This window comes from Pinus tabuliformis, chromosome 1_2 (genome assembly GCF_031772625.1).
Source record: "Pinus tabuliformis cultivar Carrire ecotype Pingquan chromosome 1_2, CPIR1, whole genome shotgun sequence".
NCBI classification, from domain to species: Eukaryota; Viridiplantae; Streptophyta; class Pinopsida; order Pinales; family Pinaceae; genus Pinus; species Pinus tabuliformis.
This window is the reverse complement of record NC_142298.1, coordinates 974992013-975004764: the sequence shown is the minus strand read 5'-3', so window position 1 is coordinate 975004764 and position 12752 is coordinate 974992013. Positions and strand designations below refer to the sequence as shown.

Sequence of the window (12752 nt, the reverse complement as noted above, 5' to 3'; positions counted from 1 at the left end):
ATGGAAATATACCGATGACCCAAAAATCCTGAAGTGACCAAAATCTGGCCTCTTATTGAAATAAGCCTCCTTTGGTGCCTTTATCCCAAGAATTCGATGTGCACTATGGTTCTGAACATAAACTGTTGTGTTGCATGCCTTAGCCAACAAGTGTAGTGGTAGGACTTGATCATGAAACATCACCCTCACTGCCCCTACTATGCTTCTGTTCTTCCTCTTGGCCACCCCATTCTACTGAGGGTTATAGGGTGCCATCAACTCCCATTTAATCTCTTCCACTACATAGAAGTTCTTAAAATTGTTTGAGACATACTCACCATTGTTATCACTCCATAGAGCTTTCACCTTCTTTCCCAACTCTTTCTCAACCAATGCTTTAAATTCACAAAACTTTGTGAAAGTTTAATCCTTCTTCTACATGAAAAATATCCAACATTTATGAGAAAAGTCATCAAAAAATATAACATACTACCTGTGTTTGTCTGTGGATGCTATTGAAAATGGTCCACACGCATATGAATGGACTCATTCTAGAATAGCCTCTGCTCGATTGTCTTTGTCGTGAAAGGAAGACTTGGTGTATTTAGCTAAAGTACACCCGTTCCATGTATCAACATGCTCTAGCGTACCTTTGGGTGAACCGGTTGAGATTTGTGGCATGATCTTCAAAGCTCGATGATGTGAGTGACCCAATTACGTGTGCCACAACTCGCCAACATCTCATCTCTGCACCATATATGCTCAAGGCAACACCATCCTCTACCTCTAGCTTATAGAGATTCTTCAACTAAATCCCTATCTCCTTTACTTGACCCGTGGCTATGAGTCGAAGGAATGCCTTTCCTTTCGAGAAGATCACATCATATCCTCTATCGTCAAGCATGGAAATGGATACCAAGTTCTTCTTCAGTGTAGGCACATACATAACATTATTCAAGGTGAGTGGAGCCCCATGCTCCCTTTGAAAAGTAACCATGCCCAATCCAGGACCACTATACTTCCCATCGTCACCCATCTCAATATGCTTATGAAGATCTTTCTCCTCCAAGTCACTGGATAAATCTTGTTAACCAGTCATGTGGAATGAAGCTCCATTGTCTAAGTACCATACACTTCCCATCATTGATGACACCATGCATGTAATGAGGGAAAAGTCCAATTCAAATTGAGAGGGGAAAGCCTCACCCACCGCTCCTCTTGAGGACTTTCTTGGACTTCTTTGAGTGGGAAATTTGTAGCAAAATGGCCCAGCTCATGACAATGAAAGTATTTCACTTTTGTCATGTCTTTCTTCTTACCTCCATGGAAAGAATCTAATTTGGAATGGAACACTTTCCCTTCCCCTTCTCTGCATTAATATCTAATGCATAATTCTCTTCATCATCAGTCTTTGATGAAGAGCCATCCTTGGTGTTCCTCCATAGTTATTCCCAATTTGACAGCTTCTCCCGACCATTGAAAGGGTCCTGATAAATATGCCAACCCTTTGGGAGTCCTAGAAGAGCAAGAATCACCATATCATCCTCGACAACCGTGATTCCAACACTTCCAAGTTCATCGCGACATTGAGTGAACTTGGTCAGGTATTTTGGAATAGTATCGCCTTCATTTTTATTTTTCAAAGTTTGTCCTTCAGTGCCAATTTCCTTTGGTCATTGTTGTTCTGATACAAGTTCGTCAATGCTTTCCACATAACATAGAAAGTTTCCTTTCCATGGAGACTCAAGACAATGTGGTCTTGAACTCCCTCAAGGATTATCCGCCTCGCCTTTGCCACACACTTCTTCCATTCGACCAGATTCTATGCATCTGATGCTGCTGGCTTAGGAATGTCTTGATCAATGAATTCCTTCAAGCCATTATCCTCCAACACAACCCCCATTCTATCCCTCCAGGCTATATAATTCGAGCTGCCTTCTAAGACATACTCGAGCCACAAATTGTGGAATGCCATCTGAAGTATGTATTGCAAATTCGAATTGCATCTGTACCCAAAACTCAGAACTTCTAAATGTCCTCTAGTATATTGAATTCAACTTTGATACCATGTAGAATTTCCCGTAGATTCACAAGCCCATGCAATTTACTAAAGCGCATGACAAGAATCTACTTCTACTTTCAACCAGCGGAAGCTAATAGATTGATGAAAACAATATGAACAAGAAGAATACAAATCAATGGCACATAACACAATAAGTTTTCCTGGGGAAATCCACAACTCAAAACCCCACCTATCTATATTACATTAAATCAGAAATATGAGTGAAGATACAAAGCTTGTTATCATAAGAACAATTCCGCACAAGTATGCTCAACTCTCTACCTCACAAGCCCCTTATTAGCCAACACTTAGCCAATTTCGACTTCCTGCCAAGCCCCTATTTCCTTGCACAATTCCTAGGATGAATAGCCTATATTTAAAGGGAATTCATGCTTCCAAAACTGTGCAATCCAAACATAGGTCCTTCTCTGATTGCATGCATGATATTTACAACTCAATAAATCACAAATGATAGTACATTGTCCTTGCACTCTAGTCTCAACTGGTCCTTTCTTTTAACTAACATCCATGATTTTCTCATCAGGGAATCTTCAGTTAACTAGAGTAACACTTGTGGATGCACCAGTGCACCAACTGACTGTTAGTACTCTATTAGTTCCACAAACAGTTAGAACTAATTTAACTGAGCATAAATCTGTAAATTGAATTAATCTAATTACAACTCAAATAAACTCATCTTGGACCCCTAAAATTTCGGGAGAACATATACATGACTACATAAAGAATTCGAACTCGAAGTTTCTAAGCTAATTAAATTAATTAAACTTAATTAACTATTTACAAGTTGCTATGAGAATAGAATTTGATTTTAATTCTCAGTTTAATTCAAGGAAAAACTAAACTGGAATTTCTTGTTGCCATTTCTCAACAATGAGTATGGGATTTTCTCTAGGGATATTTGGAGACTTATGTTTCTATGTTACCTTATTGATCTTATGTGGATTTTTGTGTGCACTTCTCTTTGGATTGGATTATGGTAGGATAGATCCCTGGAGAGAATTGTAGTGATTGTTTGATAAGTTGGTATATTAGCTTATTGGTACTATTATGGACCTTAGCTGGATTTAGGAAAACTTTTGCTTTGGTGGAGTCAAAAGGCCCCAACTTGGGGTTGACCCACTACTTAGAGTATTAGAGTAGTGTGGTCTATGGATATGTGGAACATTTGAGGTCTGCAACCAATTGGTTCCATTTCTACAAGAAGTGTTATTATGGTATTTTGTTTTATATATTTTCTCTATGTTTATATAATGATTGCATAATTTTCTAATTCACATGTGTTATATGCATGAGAATTATGTTATTTAATATCATGTTATAGTGTCATGGGCGCACAGGAAAAACATATATATTAACATTCTAGTTACTAAAAAGGACCAAGACGACATGGTTATTCATGATATCATAAGTATATCAACCATAATTAAAAGAAGAATTTGAAAACAATATTTATTGGAGGTAGTAATGCATCCTAATGGACGGCTAATGGCATTAAAAAATGGCATCATAGTGAAGGTTAGAGAACTTAGGATGTATGGGCTATAAATTTCCTTCAAACAAAAAGTTGTAGGTAACATGCTATAGATTCAACAAATCTCCTCAAGGAAAGGAAATGGGAAAAAAAATTGAAAACATATGAGATATGATCCAATCCAATTAGTAAGTGAGTTTTCAGAAACATATATTTCAAAAATCTATAGCTATAGATTGGTGCTATTAGGGACAAATTGCAAAGGTGTGGAATTGAACATGAAAGGAAGGTTTCAAATTGAGGTGAAATCCCCAATGTTGGGGAAATTGAGCGGAGAAAAGTTTCTCAAAATAATGAATGAATAGGTGTAAGAAGAAAAGTGATAAGTGCAAGTCAAGATTTAGTGAGGAAGTGGGTTAAATGGTATAGTGGAGTTACACATTTCATGCAGATGAAAATTTTGGAAAAAATGGGCTTTATTAACATAATTAAAAAAATAGATAATTTTTTTGAATTTTGCACTAATGACATTAGAAATGAGGTAGCAATGCTAAGTGGAAACTAAATTTAACATGTCTAGTTGGCATGCATCAGTATAGGGAGAATTTGGAATGGAGGGTTTGTGTTATTGATTAGGCACATCCAAGCTTGAAATCAATATAAGCCATTATATTGAAGGAATATCCACCATCATTAGATTAATCAGATGTGGGGTAATGTGATATTGGGTGCACATATCTAGGTCCAATCCAATCCAAACCATTAGGTCATTATCACACTTTTCTAATGGATCTATAGGAGATCACATACCTCATTAAGAGGTGGGCACATATAAACGTGATATGTAAGTCCATTGTTGAATCAAGTTGATCGTAGTGATAAAATCTATGAAAGGTAAGTGATATGGTTATGTTTTAATCAGCTCTCTGCGCAATAGAGATTTTGGACCATTTATCTATACCAAGTCTCAATTGTTAGATCCCATGATCATGCAAGTTGTGATCCCGGGGATAAAGGTAGGGAATGGACCCCACATGTCATTATAGATAGTGAGAGGGAGCTAGGTGGATTGGTGGACCATGAGGTGGGACCCTCACATCTTATTGAATATTAGGAAGTTTCCAAGTCACCACGAAACCTAGGTGGGGCCAAAAGAGAGAGAAAGTGGGCATTAAATTTGTTGCATATGTGCCAAATGCCTAAGGAAAAGCATGCATGCTAGGTTTATGTCCAAATGCAACTAAGGGGTATATATACTCTACTTACCATTTCACAAGGCCATAATGCATAGATACAATGTCCACATACCTATTATTAGCTGTAGATGATTTAAACCAATTCAATTTCCTACAATAGCCAAAAAGCTCAATACTTTTTCATATTTTTATGATGTTTTTTTAGGTCAAACCTAGAGGACATTTTTAAGGGCCTAAAAAATATTTTAGATGATGAAAAACTAGGATCCCATGTGTGTGAAAACATACAATCCCATCCAAATAAAATGAAAGATCTCACTTCCAATGAGATATCACATTTTCTAAATGGAGTTATTATGAGAGAGTTATGCCTAAAATAGTGACTCGGAAACTGAGGCACCAATATACTTCTACAAGATATAACTCCTGTACTAGAACTCAGGTTGGGACATAGAAGTAGTCAATATAAATCTCTTAGATAATATAATGCAACCATGGAGTTAGATTTGAAATATGGGCATATATATTCTCAACAAATTCACAACATGTTATAGTAGTATAGGAGGAAAATGGCAAAATAGACCATAACTTTCAACCTAAATCTCATATTGGAAAATGAGAAGTCAATAGAGTTATTAAGGAGAAGCCATGTATCAATCCATAATTCTAAGTTGAGATATAAATTTTTTTAGGGAATTGAAATGAGGTGTCTTGTGGCCAATAAGAGTGATTGAAAATAAGGATTAGGAGCATGGAAGATGCTCAAGGGTGCTATAGCCATGAAGAGGAAGGAAGAGGAATGAATGTCAACATATGTAATGCTAAAATATAATCAATTGGGCATGGAAAGTCCATATCAAATAATAGAGAGTTGGTGGATACCACGAAGAGTCTCGAGATGGAGGTGCTCAACTATAAGGTTGATAATAAAAGTTTGAGCAAGGCCCAAGAGGAGAAACATTGCATTAATACTCAAATTTTGGAAATCTTAGGTTGTTTGTAGATGAAAATAGACAAGGGATGTGATTCAAGGCATGAAGAGGAACACAACCCTCAAGTCAAGAGAGAGGATGCCAAAAGTTCAAGGCATTCTAATAGTGTTGTTAGACATCAACAACACTCACTAAAAAATTCAACCAAGATGGATTATGTTTCTTTATATTCTAAAAATAGCCCAAGCATATCCCTAATCATATTTAAGGGGGGAGACCTAAATTGGATGAATTTATAGGAAATCTTAGGAATATTTAGCCTCTAACATTTGACTGTGATCATAAGAAGAGTGAAGAAATAGAATCTTAGTTGTTTTGGATGAGGAAGTATCTCCAACTATACAACTACTCATTCAACTTGTTGGATTGATTTACATTTTTTCATTTGCATGGAAAGACATCAATGTGGTGGGACCAAATCCAACAAAATCAAGCACTTAGATGATAAGAGAATATCATAGAATCAATTCAAGAGGTACTTTTAGAAAATATATTTTTCTAAACATTACTATAATAGAAAGATGCAATATTTATTTAAAATCAAGCTTGGGAGCATGACCATGGAGGATTATGAAAGTAAATTCCTTGAACTGTATGTTTGTTTTACTAAAGATGAGAAGGTTAAAATACAAATGTTTTTATGTGGTTTACCATTATTTTACAATGACAAAATTAAATTTGATGGGTCAAACAACTTGGAGGAAGATATAAGGAAGGAAAATTATCTTTCTTAATAGAAAAACCAGATGTTTGGCGGATTTTGTTGATCAGATGTTCAGTTTTCAGGACTCCCTATTTGAGAACATCAATGGAATTGTAGAATACAAAGGGGATGCATGGACTACTCTGTGGACTGGGGAAATCAAGCCTAGGCTTTGGATGAATTCCATTTCTCGAATGGGGGCTCTCTATACTTTGATTTTAAGGGAGGAGAAACTGTTCCAGAGGGTAGAAGGGAAAATAAAGAATGGAGAAGTGAAGAATAAGAAGAGGGGTTTTGAAGAAATAGAGCTTGTGATCCCCCTTATGTTTGATCACTACAGGGCTATTCTAAATCCATCAGATGAGGTGACTGCCATAGATTTGTATTGGGAAGCTATTTGTATGCCCGTCGGGGAGAAGAACAATTAGAAAGTTGAAGCCCTTCTTGCAAAAGTCCGTTCATAGGAGACCCCCATGTTCTTCTTGCTCAGATATACAATTCCCAAGGGAGGTATGATGAAGCAGAGAAGGAAGCAGAGACAACACTGAGGCTAATGTTAGAGTGGGGTACAACTTGGGACAAAAGGATGTCATGGGAAGGGTGGGTTGCATGGACAAGAGTGCTGCTGGCGAAGGTCAAGGAGAAATCGTGCCTCACTCCGCTTGGGGAATCTTGACTTTAGGCCTTGTGAAGTAAGGCTAGAAGGCCAAGGAGAGATGGTGGCCTGACACTGCTTGGTGACTCTTGATTTTAGGCCTTGTGAAGTCAGGCTAGAATTTCAGATATTAGTATAATACTGCAGGTTAGAATTTTATTTCACTTAAATATGTTGTTTGATAATAAGCCTAGTGCAAACATTTTGATGCAATTGACTCAAAACATATATGCATGTTATGTATTATTTCATAAATACCAAGTTATGTATTTTGATATGTATTTAAAAGGACTTAAGATTTAAGGTTAAATTTATGGTTAAGGTTGATGTTCGGTAGATTTAAGATTTAAGGTGAATTAATTTTAATTAACAAATATAAAAGATTAGTTGATTTTAATTTATAATTGCGAGAAAGTGATAGATAGATTTAGATTTAGGATTTAAATGAAGAACCAGATGTTTGGTAGATTTAAGATTTAGATGAATTGATTTTAATTAATAAATATAAAAGATTAATTGATTTTAATTTAGAATTGTGATAAAGTGATATATAAATTTGGATTTAGGATTTAAATGAAAAACTAGTATTTGGTAGATTTAAGATTTAGATGAAAAACCATATGTTTGGTAGATTTTAGATGAATTGATTTTAATTAATAAATATAAAAGATTGATTGATTTTAATTTACAATCGTGATAAAGTGATAGATAAATTTAGATTTAGGATTTAAATGAAATACCATATGTTTGGTAGATTTAAGATTTAGATGAAAAATCAGATTTTTGGTAGATTTAAGATTTAGATGAATTAATTTTAATTAGTAAATATAAAAGATTGGTTGATTTTAATTTACAATTGTGATAAAGTGATAGATAAATTTAGATTAGGATTTAAATGAAAATCCATATGTTTAGTAGATTTAAGATTTAGATGAAAAACCAGATGTTTGGTAGATTTAGGATTTAGATGAGATAATTTTAATTGATAAATATAAAAGATTAATTGATTTTAATTACAATTGCAATAAAGTGATAGATAAATTTAGATTTAAGATTTAGATAAATTGGCTTTAATTTATAAATATAAAAGATTGATTAATTTTAGTTTACAATTAAGATAAATTGATAAATAAATTTAAAATGAAAATAGATGAATTTTAGTTTATTATTGTATTTTTATTTGCTTTATAATAATTAAAAAATCAAATTTCATGTTTTCTAATGAAACTTAGAAATATATAAATTTATAATTTATAATTATAATAAATTGATTAAAAAATTCAAAACTAAAATACATAAATTTTAAGTTATTATTATGTTTCTATTTGTTTAATTTTAATATATTATTATGTTTCTATTTGCTGTAGAAAATTAAATCTCAATGTTTTTAGTTTTTTTTAATTGAACATTCTTTTTTTTATTAATTAAACTTAGTTTTGTGTAAGCTTTATCTCCTTCACTCTATTATGTGAATCACCTTCTTTCTTTCTATTTTTAGAAAGAGTATTTGCTTGTACACCCATGTCTTATTTATATTCAGATATGAAGTTCATTTCTATTATGGAAATGCTGAATTTATATTTTTGTGTATATTTAGATATGAAGTTCATTCTTATGATGAAAATGATGAATTTATATTTTTATGTATATTTAGATATAAAGTTCACTTCTATGATGGAAACACTGAATTTATATTTTTATGTATATTCAAATATGAAGTTCATTCCTATGATGGAAATACTCAATTTATATTTTTAAATATTCTTCAATATGTGATGTAGAAGGATAAGATGAACCACTTTGGTTTTCTATGCATGGATTCAACCTACTGAAATCCAAGTTTTGTATGTCAATTGTCTTTCATGTATTTTTGTTTCCATTTCATTTTGTTGTAGGCACTTTAGTTGTTGATTTCATTTTAGATTTCACAAATATCTCTCATCATTTTTCTTATTTTGTACATGTTATTCTATTTTTTATATAGATCACATTTTGTTAGTATTAATAAATTCTTTGTATTATTTATTTATTTATGTTTATTATTTAAATTATTACTAACTGGTATATTTATATAGATTAAATAGATAAGTGTTGATTGTAAATCTAGCACAAGAGTAGAGGTAGGAACTAAAAAACAATTTGGAAACCTTGATTTCATTAATTGGATAGTGTATACTTTTTTATTTTTTAAAGAATAACAATGTTGTAAACCCTATTCCAAAATAGACCATGCCTATAGAATTAACTGGGTATTCCACATATTGTGTGTCATTTGCATTTATTTAATGGTAGAAGAAAGGATTGCCTTTGCATTTTATCTAAATGTGCAAATTTCAATAGTGAGATGAACATTCTCTTTCACCTTGACTCCAAAAAGATAACATTTAAGGCATTTTACAAGGGTTTCCCAACTTAAGGCTTTCATGCCGAAAAACTTTGATAATAAGCATTTTGCAGTATTTAAGCTTCAAACGACTAGAAGTAAGTTGCTAAAAGGATGTCTTATCATCAAAAAAATACTTGCACTTCATTGAAAACATAGAATATCTAAAACCAACGATGCTTTATTCATTAATTTTACTCATTGAAAATACTGCTAATATTTATTTTGAAATATTTCTATGTACAATATCCTCTCATATTCCCTTTTCATTGTTGCCTCAATAATCTACCTTTTTGCTCACTCTTTGCCCCTTGATATTTCTTCCTTTATTTAATTGATTCTTATACATTTTGCTCGTAATTTTGAGCATTTTCTTTCAACTTTGGTTAAAATTGTAAAAAATGAAGTCATGCACTTTCAAGCTAGGCGAATGCTATAGTCTCTGGCAAGAGAGAGACTAATAACACAAGAGACATGGACATATACCACGAAATGAGAAGAGAGGATATTTTCCTTCCCACAACCTCATCTCTTGACACATTATTTACAAACAAATGAGTTGTTTTGTTCACATGATAGTAACATTAGTTGCTAGAATGAGAGTTACTATAACTAGCTTTTTTTTTTACTTTCATCTGTGATCCACCAACACTGTCCAAAGTGAGTCAAGTGACGCTTGTTGGATATTTATATATGATTCACTGGAAACCCAACAAGCTCCAAATGATGAACTCCCAATGAGCTAGATGTTTGATGAAAATATCTATCTGTGAACAAAATGACTATTTTAACACTTTTATTCTTAAAATGAGCTTTTTATAAGTAGAATTGATTTGTAATTTATTTTATTGATTTATTCATTGTAGGAATTCATCAATTATTATTGCCAACATTTAAAATTATCAAGTTCAATTTTTATAGCCACACTTATTCTAGAGATGAACCACACTAAATAATTCTAAATAAATGTCAACAATAGTAATAATCTCAATAAAATAGATGCAAAAGATAAATTTCAATTAACACCAATCTTACACATAAATCTTGCAAAACAATTTCTTTCAAGCTTCCAAAATTTTGTTTGCTCGTCTTTATAAAAGATCGAACTTCTTGATGCCATACGTCAATATATGGTCACATAGTTACTGGACAAAACATTTTAGTCCATAACTAACATTCCTTGAAATAAATAGGACAATAATATGTTGTTGTTTACAACAATAATGTGATGATGTTTTCCAACTTGGGAGGGTTTTTTATTGAAAATAATACAAATCATGTTCGATATTCTTCAAACATATGTTATAAAGTACAAATAGATGCTTTTTTTTAATTGCTATTTTTTTTTTCAATCTTATGAAGCTTAATATGACTATAAAATAGACACTTTATAAAAAAAATCATTATTTTTTTTTTGCTTTCAAACCAGAGTTCACTTTCATTGAGGAATCTATAGCTACTATTTGCAAGTGAACTTTTGAAGTCTCATTACACTAAAAGTCCTCACTGCTTCTCCAAACCAAATCTCTTTGATTTATAATATCTTTTCACTCCTCTTTTAAACCCGAGTGCACCCTCGAGCTACTATTTGTAAGTGAAGCCTCACTCTCATCAAAAGTATCTATTCATTGTCCAAAGACAAATCTCTCTTTTTCATAAGCGCTCTTCACCCCTAGCTACCAAGTATCCTTGGAAGATATCATTTATCTAATAATAATAATATATGTGGTTATATTGGTATTTGCAATCATGATTTAGTTTATGAAATCATAAACCAAGACAAATTAACTAAGCTTGAAGATTTTATTTTGAATTTAAACTCGTAGAAACCATTGCCTTAAAAATAATTTTAGGAGTTTAATTTCATGAGTTCTTTACTCACTCTATCTCATAAGAAAATTGATGGATATATATCTATATATATCTATATCTATATATATATATATATATATATATATATATATATATATATATATGACTGCTACTTATATTGTACATATTATGTTGTGGGTGTTGAGACAAGATGTGTTGGCCCTGTGTGCCTATGCACATGTGTATGTAAGTATTTTGGAGGCTTGCTTGCACATTTGTTTGTGTGTATTTTGGGGGCTTGTGCGCCTATGTTTATGTGTTTTGAGGATACACTACCTATGCAATTTTAGATCAATGAACCTTTGTGCTAAAAGGCCAATGGGCCTAGCTATGTAAATGTGTATTCACACTCGCATTAGTAAAAATACACTACTACTACAGACCAAGTTAGACAAGAGAAATGGGGGGAGAAAACTCTATCAGTTGGAAACGGGGCTAAGAGCTAAGTGATGGGCTTAAGTATAGGGGGCTAAGGAATTATTAAAATGATCCAAAAGTCAAAGGTACGCATTTTTTAATCCTAAAGTAGGAAAAATAACATCAAAGGGAACATTAATATAAAATGAGGAGAGCTTAATGTAATTTCCATAATTTTCTTCCATTATTCTCGTGGATTGTGACTACTATGATTGTAGATATTCCTATATATTCACAAGCTCATGCAATTTACTAAAGCACATGATAAGAATCTACTTCTACTTTCAATGAGAAGAAGCTAATAGATCGATGAAAACAATATGAACAAGAAGAAGACAAATCAATGGCACATAACACAATAAGTTTCCCTGGGGAAAGACACAACTCAAAACCCCACCTATCTGTATTACATAAAATCAAAAATATGAGTGAAGATATAAATCTTGTTCTCACAAGAACAATTATGCACAATTATGCTCAACTCTCTACCTCACAAGCTTGTTATTAGCCAACACTTAGCCAATTTTCACTGCCCACCAAGCCCCTATTTCCTTGCACAATTCCTAGGTTGAATAGCCTGTATTTAAAGGTAATTCATGCTTCCAAAACCGCGCAATCCAAACATAGGTCCTTCTCTGATTTCATGCATGATATTTACAAATCAATGAATCATACAACTGATAATACATTGTCCCTATACTCTAGTCTCAACTGGGTCTTTCTTTGAACTGACATGCATGAATTTCTTATGAGGGAATCTTCAGTTAACTGGAGTAACAATTGTGGATGCACCAGTTCACCAATTGACTGTTACTCCTCTATTAGTTCCACAAACAGTTAGAACTAATTTAATTGACCATAACTCAGTAAATTGAATTAACCTAATTACAACTCAAATAAACTCATCACGGACCCCTAAAATTTAGGGAGAACATATACATGACTACAGAAAGACTTCCAAATCGAAATTTCTAAGCTAATTAAGTTAATTAAACTTAATT

General features: G+C 32.8%; 1 protein-coding gene across 1 annotated transcript in view; it reads left to right on the top strand.

Annotated features, from left to right (window-relative positions):
• LOC149209249 (uncharacterized) overlaps nucleotides 1–7356 on the top strand; it is a 53566-nt gene extending 46210 nt beyond the window's left edge. The window contains exon 2 of the mRNA XM_089396329.1: nucleotides 7227–7356. The gene's annotated coding sequence lies outside the window, so the exon portion shown is untranslated. The remainder of the gene's footprint in view (nucleotides 1–7226) is intronic.
• Nucleotides 7357–12752: the final 5396 nt, after the last annotated feature.